A 21,334-nucleotide genomic window follows, 5' to 3' on the forward strand; every position below is an offset into this window, starting at 1 on the left:
TTTACTGTGCAGAAGCCATTTTGTTTATTTTTGCTTTTGTTCTCTGTGCTTTGAGGTCATGTCCAAGAAATGCTTTCCCAGACCAATTGTTGTGGAGCATTTCTTCTCTGTTTTCCTTCAGTGCTTTCACGGTTTCATGTCTTAACTTTAAAAGTCTTTAATCCATGTTCCATTGACTTTCCTATATGGTATGAGATAAGAGTCCAGTGCTAGTCGTCTGCCCATGGGTATCAAGTTCTCCCAGCACAGTTTCTTAAAGAGACTGTGCTTTTCTCATTTTATGGTCTTGACATCCGTCAAAAATCACTCCATCACAAATGCATGGGTTTATTTCTGGGCTCTACATGTGTCTGTGTCATACTAATACCATGAGGTTTAGTTAACCGTTCCTTTGTAATCATTTTTGAAATCAGGTAGTGTGATTCCTCCAGCTTTGTTGTTTTTGCTCATGATCGTTTTTACTATTTGAGGTCTTTTATTACATACAAATTTGGGGTTCATTTTATTCTATCTCTGTGAATAAAGACATTTGGAATTTTGATAGGGGTAGCATTGTGTCTGAAGACCTCTCGGGATAGTATAGAAATTTTTCTTTTTTCCTTTTTTTTTTTTTTTTTTTAATCATGGAGTTCGCTCTTGTTGTCCAGTCTAGAGTGCTGTGATGCAATCACGGCTCACTGCAACCTCTGCCTTTGCCATTCTCCTGCCTTAGCGTCCCAAGTAGGGATTAAAGGTGCCTGCCACCATACGTAATTTTTGTTATTTTTAGTAGAGATGGAGTTTCATCATGTTGGCCAAGCTGGTCTTGAACTCCTGACCTTGTGATCTGCCCACCTCAGCTTCCCAAAGTGCTGGGATTACAAGTGTGAGCCACTGCACCTAGCTGATAGTATGGACATTTTAACATACTTTTTCCTGACCACAAAAGGGGTATGTTGTATATTTGTATCATCTACCACGTCTCTTCAATGTTTTATAGTTTTCAGTATGCAGATTTTTCACCTTCTTGGTTAAATTTACTGCTAGGTATTTTTTAAGATGATGCTATTATTCAAGTTGTTTCTTTTTTAAAAAATAATTCTTTATTACTGTGCAAAAATGCTGCTGATTTTTATGTATAGATTTTGAACGCTGCAACTTTACGGCATTCACTTATCAGTTCCAACAGTTGTTTAGTGGAGGCCTTAGGGATTTCTATACACCAGATTATGTCATTGACAGAGACCATTTTAATTTTTCCTTTTCTATCTGAATGTCTTCTATTCCTTACTTTTATTGGTGGTGGTTATAGTAAGTGTCCAATTGCTGTGATAAGATCTTCCAGTAAGGTGTTCAACACAGTACCACCACTTCTATTCAATACATTAGAATACAAGTGATGAGAGTGGGTATCTTTGTTTTGTTGTTGATCTTCCAGAAAAAAAAACCTTGTTTCATGTTGAGTATTATGATGAGTAAGCTGTGGGCTTTGTATTCTTTTGTTCCTCATTTATTGAGAATTTATATTTTGAAAGTATGAGGAATTTGTTGAAATGCTTTCTTTACATATAATGAAATGATTGTATGGTTTTTTTGTTCTTCATTATGTTAAAATGGCGTATCAGATATTTTCTTTGCATATGTTGAACCACTGTTTGCATCCCAGGGATGAATCCCACTTGATCATGGTGAATGACCCTGTCGGTGTGCTGTTGAATTCAGTTTTCTAGTGTGTTCTTGAGGATGTTTACATCAAACTTTATCAGAGATACTGGCCTACAATTTTCTTTTCTTGTAGTGTCCTTTTTTGCCCTTTATATCAGACTGGTATCTAGCCTTATAAAATCAGTGAGGAAGTCTTCCTTCAGTTTTTTTGGAAAACCTTGAAAAAGATTGGTCTTAGTGAGAGACCAGACTAGCTGGATTTCCTAGGCTAAGAATTCCTAAGCCTAGCTGGGGAAGTTGACTGCACCTACCTTTAAACATGGGGCTTGTAACTCAGCTCACACCCAACCAGTCAGGTAGTAAAGAGGGCTCACTAAAATACAAATTAGGCTAAAAGCAGGAGACAAAGAAATAGTCAAATCATATATCACCTGAGAGCACAGGGGGAGGGACAGTGATTGGGATATAAACCCAGGCATTGGTTTATATCCAATGGGCAACCCCTTTTGGGTCCCCTCCCATTGTGTGAGAGCTCTGTTTTCACTCTATTAAATCTTGTAACTGCACACTCTTCTGGTCGGTGTTTGTTCAGGCTCGAGCTTAGCTTTCACTTACCATCCAGTCCAGCACTGCTGGATGCTGTGACCCACCACTGACTCCCACCCCTCCAGATCCAGCAGGGTTTCTGCTGTGAGGCGCCCATTGCTGCTCCTGATTAGGCTAAAGGCTCATTGTTCCTGCATGGCTAAGTGCCCGGGTTCGTCCTACTCAAACTGAACACTAGTCGCAGGGTCCCACGGTTCTCTTCCATGACTCACAGCTTCTAATAGAGCTGTAACACCCACCGCATGGCCCAAGTTCCATTCCTTGGAATCTGTGAGGCCAAGAACCCCAGATGAGAGAACAAAAGCCTTGCCTCCATCTTGGGAGTGGCCCGCCTCCATCTTGGGAGCTCTAAGAACAAAGACCTACTGATAACATTAGGTCCTCATTAAACGTTTGGTAAAATTTACTCATGAAGTCACCAGGCTTTGCTTTAGTGGAAGACTTGTATTGCTAATTCTGTCTCCTTATGTATATGATCTGTTCAGATTTTCTATTTTTTTCTGATTTAGTTGGTAGATTTTGCTTGTCTATGCAATTACCCATTTCCTGAGGATTTTCCAATGTAGGAGCATATAATTGTTCATAGTGGTCTCTTATGATTCTTTGTGTTTTTGTGGTATCAATTGTAATGTCTTCTCTTTTGAATTGTGTTCGAGACATCTTTTTTCTTCTTTTTAAGTTAGTCTGGCTAACGTACGCTGTTTTATCATCTTAGTGAACCCATGCTTAGTTGCTTAGTTGCATTGATCTTTTCTGTTGTCTTTCTGCTCCCTATTTGTGTATTTCTGTGCTTTCTTACTTTCTTCCTTCTACTGATTTTCGGTTGTTTCGGTTTTTCTTTTTTATATTCTTGAGATGTAACAGTAAGTTATCTATTTGAGATCTTTTTGGATGTAGGTATTTATTGCTATAAACTTCCCTCTTGGAACTGCTTTTTCTTCATTCTTTAAATTCTGATGTGGTTTTATTGTATTCATCTCATAAGACTTACCTTTTACAGTTAAAATGTTCTAATTTAAGCTGATAGTACCTTAATTTTATTACCTCATGAAGACTCTTCATTTGTTTCATATTTTGTATGTTCTGCTGTTGAAGGGAAAATTCTATTATCTGGTAGGTATATCTAGTCTAAAGTGTTGTTCTAATTCACTAATTCAATAGAACTGTTGGTTCTATTGAAATGTCCCATTGTTACTAAATGGAAGTTCGTAGAATCTTTCCAATCTATTACATCGTTATATATATAGGTATGCTGATGAAGGGAGTGTGTATTTTTACAATTGGTACAGAATTTTAATTAACTGACCCCATTATCATAATATAATAATATTCCCCCACGCTCTTTACAGGTTTTGACTGGAAGCCTTTTTTTCTGATATGAGCATAGCAACATCTCCTCTTTTGCTTGGAATAGCTTTTTTAATCAGCTTTTTTAAAAAATAGCTTTTTTAAACATTTAATTTTAATGTTGATTCCAAGCAAATCAACATTTGCTTGGAATAGCTTTTTTAATCTCTTTACTCTCAGTCTCTGTGTGTTGTTAAGTCTAATGTGAGTGTCTGGTTAGTGGCGCCATATTGTTTAATATTTTTTGTTTTGTTTTGTTTTTTAAATCTAACTTGCCTTTCTGTGTCTTTTGATTGAAGAATCCATATAGTTAACAACTTACTACTTGCATTTTGTTAATTTTTGACTGACTGTTTTGTTCTCTTCTACACTTTCAGTCTTTGTTTTTGATTAGTTGTGTTTTATCAGTGGTATATTTTTATCTCTTGTGTAACTACTAGAGATTTTTTTCTATTACCTAGCATGGTTCTTATGTAAAACATCTTGCATTGTTCTAATTTAAGCTGATAGTACGTTAATTACTATATGAAGACTCTACTTTTTCATTTCCCACGTTTTATGTTATTAATATTATACTATGCAACTATTTGTATTGGGTATCCACTAAAGAGTTCTGTATAGTATAGTTGTTATTAATACATTTGTTATTTATATTTGTATACTAATTTTAATAGTAATTTAAACATTACTTTTAGAGTAGGAGAGAATACTGTATTGACTGTTCATTTAACTTTACTGGAGAGCCATATGTTTTGTTATTATTATTTATCATGCTCTTGTTTCACATAGAAAAACTCTTCAGACATTTCTTGTTAAGTCTTGTCTGATGGTGACAAATTCTCAAATTTTGTTTTTGTTAAAATGTACTTACCTGTTTTTTATTGCTGAAATACAGCTTTGCAGTTTAGAGTATTTTTAATAAGCTTTTTTAAATTTTATTTTAGCACTTTCAACATGTCATCCCACTTTCTACTCACTTGCAAGTATTTTGTTAAGAAGTTTCCTGATAGCCTTACCTAGAAGACCCCTTTGAGTTTATCCTCTTGCTGCTTTCAAGATTCTTTTCATCTTTGATATTTACAATTTGATTAATGTGTCTTGGAGTATTCTCTTTTAAATTGATCCTAAATGTGGCATTTTGAATTTCTTGAGTTCATATCCCGCCTAGAATTCGGGAAGTGTTTGTACAATACATATTTAAATAAGCTTCCTGGTCTTCTTTCTCTCCTCTTTTGGGTACACTCATAATTGTTATATTTATGCATGGATGTGGTGCCACAGATCACTTTTAACCTTTTCCTCTTTTTTTTCCCCAATCATTTGTTGTTGTTGTTCCTCTAATTGGCTAATTTTCATCTGACTGCTATTTGAGCTTGTCAGTTCTTTCTTCTGCATGATCAGCTATGCTGTTGTAACTATTGAAAATTTAAATCTAATATTAAATTGTAAATATTTAAAATTCTTTCTTTGCATTTATGTAGCTGTAGGGGTCCTGGTTCTTTTTTTAAAAATCTGTTTCTTAATTTTTAAATTGTACTCACGCATTCTTTCCTTAATAAACTTTTTTTTTTTTTTTTTGAGACGTGTCTCTGTTGTCCGTGCTGTAATGCAGTGGTGCAACCTCGGCTGACTGCATCGCTGCAACCTCCACCTCCTAGGTTCAAGTGATTCTCCTGCCTCAGCCTCCCGAGTAGCTGGGACTACAGATGTTTGCCACCATTCCTGGCTAATTTTTTTGGCTTTTTTGTTTCTTTCTTCTGAGTAGAGATGGGATGTCACCATGTTGGCCAGGCTGGTCTCAAATTCCTGACCTCTGGTGATCCTCCTGCCTTAACATCCCAAAGTACTGGCATTATAGGTGTAAGCCATCACTCCCGGCCCCTAATAACCTTTTATTGTCTATTTTTATTTTTTCTCATGCGTGGAGCTTTTTAAGACTCGTTTTGAATTCTTTCTCAGGAATTTCATAGATCTCCATTATTTTATGTCAGTTATTGATTATGTCAGTTACTGATTTGCTTTGTTGGTATCATTTGTACCTGTATAGCTTGTGTTGTTGTTTGTGCATTTGGAGGAGCAAAACAACACTGAATCTCACACAGTGATTTTGGTTAAAGTCTTCTTTTGTTAGGTCTATGAGCTGATAATTTTGCCTCTGAGATCACAGTTGAGTTGGTTTGACATAGATCTTCTAGCTGATATTGGGTCCAAAGAAACTGACTTTGCCAGGCCTATCTTGGACACTACCAGTATTTTACAGCCTCGTACTGGAATCCCATGATTCCCACAGAGAGACAAGAGACTGTAAATGAGAGCAGAATTTGTTTTGTTGTGATGGGATATGAGTGGGTGACCTTTTAGCTGACTACTGTCACCCTCTATCACCATGGCTCACACTTGTAATCCCAGGAATTTGGGAGGCCAAGGTGGTTGGATCAGATGGTCAGGAGTTTGAGACCAACCTGGCCAACAGGGTGAAACCCCATCTCTACTAAAAATATAAAATTAGACTGAGGCTGACAAGATGGCCAAATAGGAACAGCTTTGGTCAGCAGCTCCCTGCAAGATCAACCTAGAAGGTGAGTGATTTCTGCATTTCCAACTGAAGTATCCAGCTCATTTCATTGGGACTGGTTAGGCAGTGGGTGTAGCCCATGGAGGGCAAGCCAAAGCAGGGTGGGGCATCACTTCACCCAGGAAGCAAAATGGGTCAGGGATCTCCCTCCGCTAACCAAGGGAAAACATGAGGGATTGTGCCTTGAGCACTGTGCCCCTGGGATTCCAGCACAAAACTGGGCGGCAATTTGGGTAGGCACTGAGCTAGCTGCAGGAGTTTTTTGTCATACCCCAGTGGCTCCTGGAATGCCAGTAAGTCAGAACCTTTCACTCTCCTAGAAAGGGAGCTGAAGACAGGGAGCCAAGTGGTCTAGCTCAGTGGATCGCATCCCCACTGAGCCTAAAAAGCTATGCTTTACTGGCTTCAAATTCTTCTTGATAGCACAGCAGTATGAAGTGGACCTGGGATGCTTAAGCTTGGAGCGGGAGGGGTATCCGCCATTACTAAGGCTTGAGTAGGTGGTTTTCCCCTCACAGTGTAAACAAAGCCATGGATAAGTTTCAACTAAGCGGAGCCCTCTACACCTCAGCAAAGCCACTGTAGCCAGACTGCCTCTATACATTCCTCCTCTCTGGGCAGGGCATCTCTGAAAAAAAAAAAGGCAGCAGTGCCAGTCAGGGTCTTAGAGATAAAACTCCCATCTCATGGGACAAGCACCCAGGGGAAGGGGCAGCTGTGGGCACAGCTTCAGCAGAAGATCTGAAGAAAGCAACAGATCTCCCAGCACAGCATTTGAGCTCTGCCAATGGTAAGACTGCCTTCTCAAGTGGGTCCATGAATCCCATGTTTCCTGACTAGGAGACACCTCCCAGCAGAGGTCGACAGACCCCTCATGCAGGAGAGCTCTGGCTGGCATCTGGTGGGTGCCCCTCTGGGAGGAAGCTTCCAGAGGAAGGAACAGGCAGCAATCTGTGCTGTTCTGCAGCCTCTGCTAGTGATAGCCATGCAAACAGGGTATGCAGTAGACCTCGAACAAACTCCAGCAGAGTGGCCTGATTTTTGGAATGAAAACTAAGAAACAGGAATAGCATCAACATCAACAAAAAAGGACATTCACTCAGAAGCCCCATTCAAAGGCCACCAACATCAAAGGCCAAAGGTAGATAAATCCATGAAGATGAGGAGAAACCGGCACAAAAAGTCTGAAAATTCCAAAAACTGGAACACCTCTTGTCCTCCAAAGGATCACAACTCTTCATCAGCACGGGGACAAAACTGGATAGAGTACAAGTTTGATGACAGAAGAAGGCTTCAGAAGGTGGGTGAGAACAAACTCCTCCAAGCTAAAGGAGCATGTTCTAACCCAATGCAAGGAAGCTAAGAACCTTGAAAAAAGGTTAGAGGAATGGCTAACTAGAATACCCAGTTTAGAGAAGAACATAGATGACCTGATGAAGCTGAAAAACACAGTAGGAGAAGTTCATGAAGCATACAGAAGTATAAATAGCTGAATAGATCAAGTAGAAGAAAGGATATCAGAGATTTAAGATCAACTTAATGAAATAAAGTGTGAAGAAAATACTAGAGAAAAAAGAAAAAAGGAATGAACAAAGCCTCCAAGAAATATGGGACTATCTGAAAAGACCCAAACTACGTTTGATTGGTGTACCTGTAAGTGACAGGAAAAATGGAACAAAGTTGGAAAACACTCTTCAATATATTATCTAGGAGAACTTCCCCAAACTAGCAAGACAGGCCAACATTCAAATTCAGAAAATATAGAGAACACCACAAAGATACTCCGCAAAGGGAAACACATCAAACTAACAGTGGATCTCTCTGCAGAAACCCTACAAGCCAGAAAAGAGTGGGGGCCAATATTCAACGTTCGTAAAGAAAATAATTTTCAACCCAGAGTTTCATATCCCACCAAACTAAGCTTCATAAGCAAAGGAGAAATAAAATCCCTTACAGACAAGTACATGCTGAGATTTTGTCACTACCAGGCCTGCCCTACAGGATCTCCAGAAGGAAACACTAAACATGGAAAGGAACAACTGGTACTGGCCAGTGCAAAAACAGACCAAATTGTAAAGCCCATCAACACTATGAAGAAACTGTGTCAACTAATGGGCAAAATAGCCATCTAGCATCATAATGACAGAATCAAATTCACACATAACAGTATAAACCTTAAATGGAAACAGCTGAATGTCCCAATTAATAGACACCAACTGGCAAATTGGATAAGGAGTCAAGATGCATCGTTGTGCTTTATTCAGGAGAATAAAGCACGCAGAGACACACATAGGCTCAAAATAAAGAGATGGAAGAATATTTATCGAGAAATGGAAAGCCAAAAAAATCCTAGTCTGACAAAACAGACATTAAACCAACAAAGATTAAAAGAGACAAAGACATTCCATAATGGTAAAGGGATCAATGCAACAAGAATAACTATCTTAAATATGTATGCACCCAATACAGGAGCACCCAGATTCATAAAGCAAGTTCTTAGAGACCTACAAAGATGATTCCCACACAATAATAGTGCGAGATTTTAACACCCCACTGTCAATATTAGACACATCACCGAGACAGAAAATTAACAAGATTATTCAGGTCTTGAACTCAGCTCTGGACCAAGTGGACCTAATAGACGTCTACAGAACTCCCCACCCCATATCAACAGAATGTACATTCTTCTCAGCACCACATTGTACTTACTCTAAAATTGGCCACGTAATTGGAAGTAAAGCACTCCTCAGCAAATGCAAAAGAACTGAATTCATAACAAACAGTCTCTCAGACCACAGTGCAATCAAATTAGAACTCAGGATTAAGAAACTCATTCAAAACTGCACAACTACCTGGAAACTGAACAACCTGCTCCTAAATGATTACTGTGTAAGTAACGAAGGCAGAAATAAACATCTTCTTTGAAACTAATGACAACAAGGACACAATATACCAGTATCTCTGGGAATCCAAGAGCTTGTTTTTTGAAAAGATCAACAAAATAGATAGATAGATCTGTGGCCAGACTAATAAAGAAGAAAAGAGAAAAGAATCAAATAGATGCAATAAAAAATGATATAGGGGATATTATCACTGATCCCACAGAAATAGAAACTACCATGAGAGAATACTATAAATACCTCTATGCAAATAAACTAAAAAATCTAGAAGAAATTGACAAATTCTGGGACACATACAGCCCCTGAGTCTAAACCAGGAAGAAGTTGAATCCCTGAATAGTCCAGTAATAAGTTTTGAAATTGAGGCAGTAATTAATAGCCTCCCAACTAAAAAAAGTCCAGGACAAGATAAATTCACAGTTGAATTCTACCAGAGGTACAAAGAGGAGCTGGTACCAGTCCTTCTGAAATTATTCCAAACAATAGAAAAAGAGAGACTCCTCTCTAACTCATTTTATGAGACCAGCATCATCATGATACAAAAACTTGGCAGAGACACAACAAGAGAAGTTTAAGCCAGTATCCCTGATGAACATCGATGCAAAAATTCTCAATAAAATACTGGCAAACTGAATCCAACAGGACATCAAAAAGCTACCCAACATGATCGAGTCAGCTTCATACCTGGATGCAAAGCTAGTTCAAACATACAGGAATCAATAAATGTAATCCATCACATAAACAGAATCAGTGACAAAAGCCACATGTTTATCTCTATAGATGCAGAACTGTCCTTCAATAAAATTCAATGCCCCTTCATGCTAAAAACTCTCAGTAAACTAAGTATTGATGGAAAGTATCTCAAAATAATAAGGGCTATTTTATGACAAACTTACAGCCAATATTATACCGAATGGGCAATAACTGGAAGCATTCCCTTTGAAAACTGGCATAACACAAAGCATAAGACAACATAGTATTGGAAGTTCTGGCCAGAGCAGTCAGGCAAGAGAAAGAAATAAAGGATATTAAAATTGTAAGAGAGGAAGTCAAATTGCCTCGGCTTGCAGATGACATGATTGTATATTTAGAAAACCCTATCATCGGAGGAGCCAAGATGGCCGAATAGGAACAGCTCCGGTCTACAGCTCCCAGCGTGAGCGACGCAGAAGACGGGTGATTTCTGCATTTCCATCTGAGGTACCGGGTTCATCTCACTAGGGAGTGCCAGACAGTGGGCGCAGGCCAGTGGGTGTGCGCACCGTGCATGAGCCGAAGCAGGGCGAGGCATTGCCTCACCTGGGAAGCGCAAAGGGTCAGGGAGTTCCCTTTCCGAGTCAAAGGGGTGTCGGACGCACCTGGAAAATCGGGTCACTCCCACCCGAATATTGCGCTTTTCAGACCGGCTTAAAAAACAGCGCACCACGAGACTATATCCCACACCTGGCTCGGAGGGTGCTACGCCCACGGAATCTCACTGATTGCTAGCACAGCAGTCTGAGATCAAACTGCAAGGCGGCAGCGAGGCTGGGGGAGGGGCGCCCGCCATTGCCCAGGCTTGCTTAGGTAAACAAAGTGGCCAGGAAGCTCGAACTGGGTGGAGCCCACCACAGCTCAAGGAGGCCTGCCTGCCTCTGTAGGCTCCACCTCTGGGGGCAGGGCACAGACAAACAAAAAGACAGCAGTAACCTCTGGAGACTTAAATGACCCTGACAGCTTTGAAGAGAGCAGTGGTTCTCCCAGCATGCAGCTGGAGATCTGAGAACGGGCAGACTGCCTCCTCAAATGGGTCCCTGACCCCTGCCCCCGAGCAGCCTAACCGGGAGGCACCCCCCAGCAGGGGCACACTGACACCTCACACGGCAGGGTATTCCAACAGACCTGCAGCTGAGGGTCCTGTCTGTTAGAAGGAAAACTAACAAACAGAAAGGACATCCACACCGAAAACCCATCTGTACATCACCATCATCAAAGACCAAAAGTAGATAAAACCACAAAGATGGGGAAAAAACAGAACAGAAAAACTGGAAACTCTAAAACGCAGGGTGCCTCTCCTCCTCCAAAGGAACGCAGTTCCTCACCAGCAACAGAACAAAGCTGGATGGAGAATGATTTTGACGAGCTGAGAGAAGAAGGCTTCAGACGATCAAATTACTCTGAGCTACGGGAGGATATTCAAACCAAAGGCAAAGAAGTTGAAAACTTTGAAAAAAATTTAGACGAATGTATAACTAGAATAACCAATACAGAGAAGTGCTTAAAGGAGCTGATGGAGCTGAAAACCAAGGCTCGAGAACTACGTGAAGAATGCAGAAGCCTCAGGAGCCGATGCGATCAACTGGAAGAAAGGGTATCAGCGATGGAAGATGAAATGAATGAAATGAAGCGAGAAGGGAAGTTTAGAGAAAAAAGAATAAAAAGAAATGAGCAAAGCCTCCAAGAAATATGGGACTATGTGAAAAGACCAAATCTACGTCTGATTGGTGTACCTGAAAGTGATGTGGAGAATGGAACCAAGTTGGAAAACACTCTGCAGGATATTATCCAGGAGAACTTCCCCAATCTAGCAAGGCAGGCCAACGTTCAGATTCAGGAAATACAGAGAACGCCACAAAGATACTCCTCGAGAAGAGCAACTGCAAGACACGTAATTGTCAGATTCACCAAAGTTGAAATGAAGGAAAAACTGTTAAGGGCAGCGAGAGAGAAAGGTCGGGTTACCCTCAAAGGGAAGCCCATCAGACTAACAGCGGATCTCTCGGCAGAAACCCTACAAGCCAGAAGAGAGTGGGGGCCAATATTCAACATTCTTAAAGAAAAGAATTTTCAACCCAGAATTTCATATCCAGCCAAACTAAGCTTCATAAGTGAAGGAGAAATAAAATACTTTACAGACAAGCAAATACTGACCGATTTTGTCACCACCAGGCCTGCCCTAAAAGAGCTCCTGAAGGAAGCGCTAAACATGGAAAGGAACAACCGGTACCAGCCGCTGCAAAATCATGCCAAAATGTAAAGACCATCGAGACTAGGAAGAAACTGCATCAACTGACGAGCAAAATCACCAGCTAACATCATAATGACAGGATCAGATTCACACATAACAATATTAACTTTAAATGTAAATGGACTAAATGCTCCAATTAAAAGACACAGACTGGCAAGTTGGATAAAGAGTCAAGACCCATCAGTGTGCTGTATTCAGGAAACCCATCTCACATGCAGAGACACACATAGGCTCAAAATAAAAGGATGGAGGAAGATCTACCAAGCAAATGGAAAACAAAAAAAGGCAGGGGTTGCAGTCCTAGTCTCTGATAAAACAGACTTTAAACCAACAATGATCAAAAGAGACAAAGAAGGCCATTACATAATGGTAAAGGGATCAATTCAACAAGAGGAGCTAACTATCCTAAATATATATGCACCCAATACAGGAGCACCCAGATTCATAAAGCAAGTCCTGAGTGACCTACAAAGAGACTTAGACTCCCACACATTAATAATGGGAGACTTTAACACCCCACTGTCAACATTAGACAGATCAACGAGACAGAAAGTCAACAAGGATACCCAGGAATTGAACTCAGCTCTGCACCAAGCGGACGTAATAGACACCTACAGAACTCTCCACCCCAAATCAACAGAATATACATTTTTTTCAGCACCACACCACACCTATTCCAAAATTGACCACATACTTGGAAGTAAAGCTCTCCTCAGCAAATGTAAAAGAACAGAAATTATAACAAACTATCTCTCAGACCACAGTGCAATCAAACTAGAACTCAGGATTAAGAATCTCACTCATAGCCGCTCAACTACATGGAAACTGAACAACCTGCTTCTGAATGACTACTGGGTACATAACGAAATGAAGGCAGAAATAAAGATGTTTTTGAAACCAACGAGAACAAAGACACAACATACCAGAATCTCTGGGACGCATTCAAAGCAGTGTGTAGAGGGAAATTTATAGCATTAAATGCCCACAAGAGAAAGCAGGAAAGATCCAAAATTGACACCCTAACATCACAATTAAAAGAACTAGAAAAGCAAGAGCAAACACATTCAAAAGCTAGCAGAAGGCAAGAAATAACTAAAATCAGAGCAGAACTGAAGGAAATAGAGACACAAAAAACCCTTCAAAAAATCAATAATCCAGGAGCTGGTTTTTTGAAAGGATCAACAAAATTGATAGACCGCTAGCAAGACTAATAAAGAAAAAGAGAGAGAAGAATCAAATAGACACAATAAAAAATGATAAAGGGGATATCACCACCGATCCCACAGAAATAAAAACTACCATCAGAGAATACTACAAACACCTCTACGCAAATAAACTAGAAAATCTAGAAGAAATGGATACATTCCTCGACACATACACTCTCCCAAGACTAAACCAGGAAGAAGTTGGATCTCTGAATAGACCAATAACAGGAGCCGAAATTGTGGCAATAATCAATAGTTTACCAACCAAAAGGAGTCCAGGACCAGATGGATTCACAGCCGAATTCTACCAGAGGTACAAGGAGGAACTGGTACCATTCCTTCTGAAACTATTCCAATCAATAGAAAAAGAGGGAATCCTCCCTAACTCATTTTATGAGGCCAGCATCATTCTGATACCAAAGCTAGGCAGAGACACAACCAAAACTGAGAATTTTAGACCAATATCCTTGATGAACATTGATGCAAAAATCCTCAATAAAATACTGGCAAACCGAATCCAGCAGCACATCAAAAAGCTTATCCACCATGATCAAGTGGGCTTCATCCCTGGGATGCAAGGCTGGTTCAATATACGCAAATCAATAAATGTAATCCAGCATATAAACAGAGCCAAAGACACAAACCACATGATTATCTCAATAGATGCAGAAAAAGCCTTTGACAAAATTCAACAACCCTTCATGCTAAAAACTCTCAATAAATTAGGTATTGATGGGACACATTTCAAAATAATAAGAGCTATCTATGACAAACCCACAGCCAATATCATACTGAATGGGCAAAAACTGGAAGCATTCCCTTTGAAAACTGGCACAAGACAGGGATGCCCTCTCTCACCACTCCTATTCAACAAAGGGTTGGAAGTTCTGGCCAGGGCAATCAGGCAGGAGAAGGAAATAAAGGGTATTCAATTAGGAAAAGAGGAAGTCAAATTGTCCCTGTTTGCAGACGACATGATTGTTTATCTAGAAAACCCCATCGTCTCAGCCCAAAATCTCCTTAAGCTGATAAGCAACTTCAGCAAAGTCTCAGGATACAAAATCAATGTACAAAAATCACAAGCATTCCTATACACCAACAACAGACAAACAGAGAGCCAAATCATGAGTGAATTCCCATTCACAATTGCTTCAAAGAGAATAAAATACCTAGGAATCCAACTTACAAGGGATGTGAAGGACCTCTTCAAGAACTACAAACCACTGCTCAAGGAAATAAAAGAGGATACAAACAAATGGAAGAACATTCCATGCTCATGGGTAGGAAGAATCAATATCATGAAAATGGCCATACTGCCCAAGGTAATTTACAGATTCAATGCCATCCCCATCAAGCTACCAATGACTTTCTTCACAGAATTGGAAAAAACTACTTTAAAGTTCATATGGAACCAAAAAAGAGCCCGCATCCCCAAGTCAATCCTAAGCCAAAAGAACAAAGCTGGAGGCATCACACTACCTGACTTCAAACTATACTGCAAGGCTACAGTAACCAAAACAGCATGGTACTAGTACCAAAACAGAGATATAGATCAATGGAACAGAACAGAGCCCTCAGAAATAACGCCACTTACCTACAACTATCTGATCTTTGACAAACCTGAGAAAAACAAGCAATGGGGAAAGGATTCCCTATTTAATAAATGGTGCTGGGAAAACTGGCTAGCCATATGTAGAAAGCTGAAACTGGATCCCTTCCTTACACCTTATACAAAAATCAATTCAAGATGGATTAAAGATTTAAACGTTAGACCTAAAACCATAAAAACCCTAGAAGAAAACCTAGGCATTACCATTCAGGACATAGGCGTGGGCAAGGACTTCATGTCCAAAACACCAAAAGCAATGGCAACAAAAGCCAAAATTGACAAATGGGATCTAATTAAACTAAAGAGCTTCTGCACAGCAAAAGAAACTACCATCAGAGTGAACAGGCAACCTATAGAATGGGAGAAAATTTTTGCAACCTACTCATCTGACAAAGGGCTAATATCCAGAATCTACAATGAACTCAAACAAATTTACAAGAAAAAAACAAACAACCCCATCAAAAAGTGGGCGAAGGATATGAACAGATGCTTCTCAAAAGAAGACATTTATGCAGCCAAAAAACACATGAAAACATGCTCATCATCACTGGCCATCAGAGAAATGCAAATCAAAACCACTATGAGATATCATCTCACGCCAATTAGAATGGCAATCATTAAAAAGTCAGGAAACAACAGGTGCTGGAGAGGATGTGGAGAAATAGGAACACTTTTACACTGTTGGTGGGACTGTAAACTAGTTCAACCATTGTGGAAGTCAGTGTGGCGATTCCTCAGGGATCTAGAACTAGAAATACCGTTTGACCCAGCCATCCCATTACTGGGTATATATCCAAATGACTATAAATCATGCTGCTATAAAGACACATGCACACGTATGTTTATTGTGGCATTATTCACAATAGCAAAGACTTGGAACCAACCCAAATGTCCAACAATGATAGACTGGATTAAGAAAATGTGGCACATATACACCATGGAATACTATGCAGCCATAAAAAATGATGAGTTCATGTCCTTTGCAGGGACATGGATGAAACTGGAAACCATCATTCTCAGTAAACTATCTCAAGAACAAAAAACCAAACACCGCATATTCTCACTCATAGGTGGGAATTGAACAATGAGATCACATGGACACAGGAAGGGGAATATCACTCTGGGGACTGTGGTGGGGAGGGGGGATGGGGGAGGGATAGCACTGGGAGATATACCTAACGCTAGATGACGAGTTAGTGGGTGCAGCACACCAGCATGGCACATATATACATATGTAACTAACCTGCACAATGTGCACATGTACCCTAAAACTTAAAGTATAATAAAAAATAAAAATAAATAAAATAAAAATAAAAATAAAAATAAAAAAAAGAAAACCCCATCATCTTAGCCCAAAATCTCCTTAAGCTGATAAGCAACTTTATCAAAGTGTCAGGATACAAAATCAATGTGCAAAAATCACAAGCATTCGTATACACCAATAATAGCCAAATCATGAGTGAACTTCCATTTACAATTGCTACAAAGAGAATAAAATACCTAGGAATACAACTTTCAAGTGATGTGAATGACCTTGTCAAGGAGGACTACACACCACTGCTCAGTGAAATAAGGGAGGACACAAATAAATGGAAAAACATCCCATGCTCATGGATTGGAAGAATCAATATCATGAAAATGGCCATACTTTCCAAAGTAATTTATAGATTCATTGCTATTCCATCAAGCTACCATTAACTTTTTTTCCACATAATTAGAAAAAGCTACTTTAAAATTCATATGGAACCAAAAAAAGAGCCCATATGGCCAAAACAATCCTAAGCAAAAAGAACAAAGCTGGAGTCATGACACTACCTGACCTCAAACTACACTACAAGGTTACAGTATCAAAAACAGCATGGTACTGGTACCAAAACAGATACATAGAACAATGTAACAGAACAGAGGCCTCAGAAATAATGCCACACATCTACAGCCATCTGATATTTGAAAAACTTGACAAAAACAAGCAAAGGAGAACGAATTTCCTATTTAATAAATTTCGTTGGGAAAACTGGTTAGCTATATGCAGAAAAGTGAAACGATGCCTTTCTTACACCTTATAAAAAATTAATTCAAGATGGATTAAAGACTTACATAAGACCTGAAACCATAAAAATCCTAGAAGAAAACCTAAGCAGTACCATTCAGGACATTGGCATGGGCAAAGACTTCATGATTAGAACACCAAAAGCAATGGCAACAAAAGCCAAAATTGACAGATGGGATCTAATTAAACTGAAGATCTTCTGCATAGCAAAATAAACTATCATCAGAGTGAAAAGGCACACTACACAATGGGAGAAAATTTTTGCAATCTATCCATCTGACAAAGGTCTAATATCCAGAATCTACAAAGAACTTACCCACATTTACAAAACAGAAAAACTCTATCAACGAGTTGGTGAAGGATATAAACAGACACTTATCAAAAGAAAGCATTTATGCAGCCAACAAACATGAAAAAAAGCTCATCACTGGTCAGTAGAGAAATTCAAATCAATACCACAATGAGATACCATCTCATGTTAGTTAGAATCACAGTCATTGAAAAGCCAGGAAACAAAAGTTGCTGGAGAGGATATGGAGAAATAAGGACACTTTTACACTGTTGATGGGAGTGTAAATTAGTTCAACCATTGTGGAAGACTGTGGTGATTCCTTAAGGATCCAGAACCAGAAATAACATTTGACCCAGCAATCCCATTACTGGGTATATATCCAAAGTATTATAAATCATTCTACTATAAAAAGAAACATGCACATGTTTGTTTATTGTGGCACTGTTCACAATAGCAAAGATGGGGAATCAACCCAAATGCCCATCAATGATAGTTGATTTACACCGTGGAATACTATGCATCCATAAAAAAGGATGAGTTCATGTCCTTTGCAGGGACATGGATGAAGCTGGAAACCATCATTCTCAGCAAACTAACACAAGAACAGATAACCAAACACTTAATGTTCTCAGGCATAATTGGGATTTGAACAATGAGAACACATGGACACAGGGAGGGGAACATCACACACCAGGGCCTGTCAGGACATGGTGGGCTGGGGGAGGGAGAGCATTCGGAGAAAAACCTAATGTAGATGACGAGTTGATGGGTGCAGCAGATGACCATGGCACGTGTATACCTATGTAACAAAACTGCACATTCTGCACATGTACCCCAGAACTTAGTATAAAGATTAAAAATAAAAAAATTTTCCTTGGGTGCTTGTCATCCCAGATGCTTGGGAGGCTGAGGCAGGAGAATTGCTTGAAATCAGGGCAATCCGACAAGACAAAGAAATAAAGCATATTCAAATAGAAAGAAAAAAAGTCAAATTGTCGTTGTTTGCAGATGACATGATTGTGTATTTAGAAGACCCCATCATCTCAGCCCAAAATCTCCCTAAGCTGATAAGCAGCTTCCAAAGCCTCAGGATACAAAATCAATGTGCAAAAATCACAAGCATTCTTATACACCAATAAGGGAGGCAGAAGTTGCAATAAGCCCAGATTGCTGCCACTGCCCTTCAGCCTGATGACAGAGTGAGACTCCGTCTTAAAAAAAAAAAAAAAGAAAGAAAAGAAAAAAAAGAATATAAATAATATAAATACTATTATATCATGGAATTACACAATAAACATATAGATTTGCCATCTAATAACAAAATAACTCCCTCTGCAGCACATTTGACATTTTTCATCCAGTGTGTGTGTTTGTGTATGTGTGTGTGTGATTGCTATAGAGTATTTAGAAGGAAGAGATTAAATGAAGCCCTATGTGATACATAGGCCTTTGAATACATATGACTTTTGAAAGATTTTTGAGTTATAACTGTGGGGACTACTCAACTCTCCATATATAATTGGAGATATATAATCCAATATGATTCCAATATAATTTTATTTATGACCATGTAATTTGAATGTAATGAAAATAAATGATTATGTGTTGGAAATGAATTTTTTTGGTCTTCTTTTCCCCCCAACCATTTTAAACTAGAAAATATTCTTTATTTCTTAGGCATTAAAAATAGCTGGTGGGAGAAGTGGCAGCAGGCCAACATTTTGTGACTCCTTGTCTAAGAGATCAGTCAAATAATATAACTAAATATCGCAAACCATCTTTGTCATGACAGCAGATTTCTTAAGAAGACCTAACAAAGTTTGTATTTCATTTGGAAATTTGTTTCCTTTTTCCTTTAGAAACTGTGGGCATTGTTTCTCTCGCAGTTTTCTTTGGTGGTGATAATTATCTGCAAGGTAAATGCAAGTTTTCCTTGCCTTTCAGTGGTTCCCCCCACAAATAATTTTACCTCTTGTCTAAAGCTTTCCACATCTGTTAAGCATATGCTTTTGCTACCTCTGAATTAAATACATATGGTAAAATTGCATCTTATCCCCATCCAAGCCATAGCTACTGTTTTTTTTTGGTTTTTGTTTGTTTTTGTTTTTCTGAGTGCCAGCCCTATCTAGTTTTGTTTTTTCCTCCCAGTCCTGAACAACATCCTGTGGTTCTGCTGTTATTGCTAAAATCTTACTTATAAATAACTGATAGGTAAATGAGTTAAAATAGTCTTTGTGTACTGGCCCTAAGTTGTCATTAATTTTTTAATGCAAATTGTGAGCTGGTTGTTCAAACCCCACTAGCACAAGAGTCCAATTTTAATACAAGTTATATATTTAAGATAGCACAAATAAACAAAATCTAGTCATTATATTTTCCTAGTGTGCAACTGAAAAACTTTGCTCAGCATCTGCTGCAGATAAAATATAACTTTTGCTTGTAAGACCCCAAACCAGCACTTAACACAGAGCTTTTGGAACTGAATTCCTGGTAGGCCTGTTGAGCAACTCATGTATACATTCTTCCTGTTTGAACCTCCTATCCCCCAGAAATCACCTTCTACTTTTCCGCATCTGAATAGTAATCTCTGCACCTTAATCCTGTGTACAGTTTCCTACTATGAATGTCTCCTTTCATGCTATCCTGCATAGTAGAGACTGTTACTGCCTCCCAAAATATCTTTTTCTCTGACCAGCTTCCAGATCCTTAATCCCCCAAAATGATTCTTTTTTACCCATCACAGATACATTGCCAAATTCAGATATTTACACATGATTTTTTTTAATGTGTAAACAACAGGTCTTAAGCATTATACTTCTGCTTTTGATACCCCACAAGCTTTACCCAGCATCTGCTGGCTGTTGATAATATGTTGCCAAGTGGCATCACCTAGATATAATTCTCTTCTTGGATACTCCTTTCCATGGGAGTTCCCTTGCCCTCCTCCCCTTCAGGATGATGATCCCTCTTCTGAGAGAAGAGGTAGAGAGAAGATACAAAGGAAAGGAGCAGCGAGACCAAAGCTCACCACTGTGATATGAGAGCTGCCCTCTTCACCAGTTTCTCCCTCAGTAGCTCTGTCTTCTTCCACCGGAGATGCCCACCGCAAAGTCATATCCCTTGATGTTATCACTGGGAAAATTGAGCAAGAAAAACAGGGAGGGGTTAGCAGAACAAAGATTGTAGGAGGACTCTCCTTTCTGGGTGGGTGGATCAAGTTGGGGTCAGAGAGAAACAACATCCAGGAGCTTAACTGGGCTATGGTGTTGGCCGCTGGTGTTTGGAACCCCCTGCCACAAATACATGAGTGTGGCATCTGCCTTAGGACCTCAGAAACCAATCCACAGCTGACTTAGTGAGTCTCTGGATTAGACATAGTAGTGACCACAGTCTGCTAGAGCACTCTTCTTCCTGGAATTTGCATGGCACTTCTGGGACTGGCCTTTGCCCAAGAGGGAGGAGAACAAGGAAGAAGGTAGGGGTAGTGATGGGACAGCACTTGGATCAAGTCAGAAGGAGCAGTGCTTTGGCCATGTCCATAAAGAAGCTACCCCAGTCAACCATGTTTTGCTTCAGGCTTCTGCCCCTCCACCCTTTACCCTTGCTTAACAGTCCCCACCGGGAAGTAAGTGTCTTCCCTGCTTAAGCATAGGTAGAAGCAGAATTACCATCCTTAACAAGGCCCAGCCCAAGCATAACCATATGTTGAGTTTTTCTTTTCCATCAGAACTTTCCATGAGAAGTGCTGTAGGGCAGTGTTTGATGAGGTAGGAGTTCTGCGGAGTTCTGAGGAAGGGCAACAGAACAGCATAGAGACCCTCTAGGGCACTGGCAGCTGATGGAGAGAAAATCAATATGATACCAAGAAGAGTGATGGGCAAGTGCTGACCTGGGATCTCTCCAGGGTTCCAGAAATCTTCAAAGACTGTGGGCCCCAAACTCTGAGCATTTTTTAAATTGTGGGATTTTGGAAGTCAAGCAAAAATGCATTTAATCAATGCCCATATAGGAAACAGCCTGGAGTCTCTGATGTCAAACGCTTTTGGTTTCAGACATAGGACTCTGTCTGGGATACCTTCCAGCCAACTTCTCCATGGAT

The sequence above is a fragment of the Pan paniscus genome, chromosome Y (assembly GCF_029289425.2).
Source record: "Pan paniscus chromosome Y, NHGRI_mPanPan1-v2.0_pri, whole genome shotgun sequence".
NCBI classification, from domain to species: domain Eukaryota; kingdom Metazoa; phylum Chordata; class Mammalia; order Primates; family Hominidae; genus Pan; species Pan paniscus.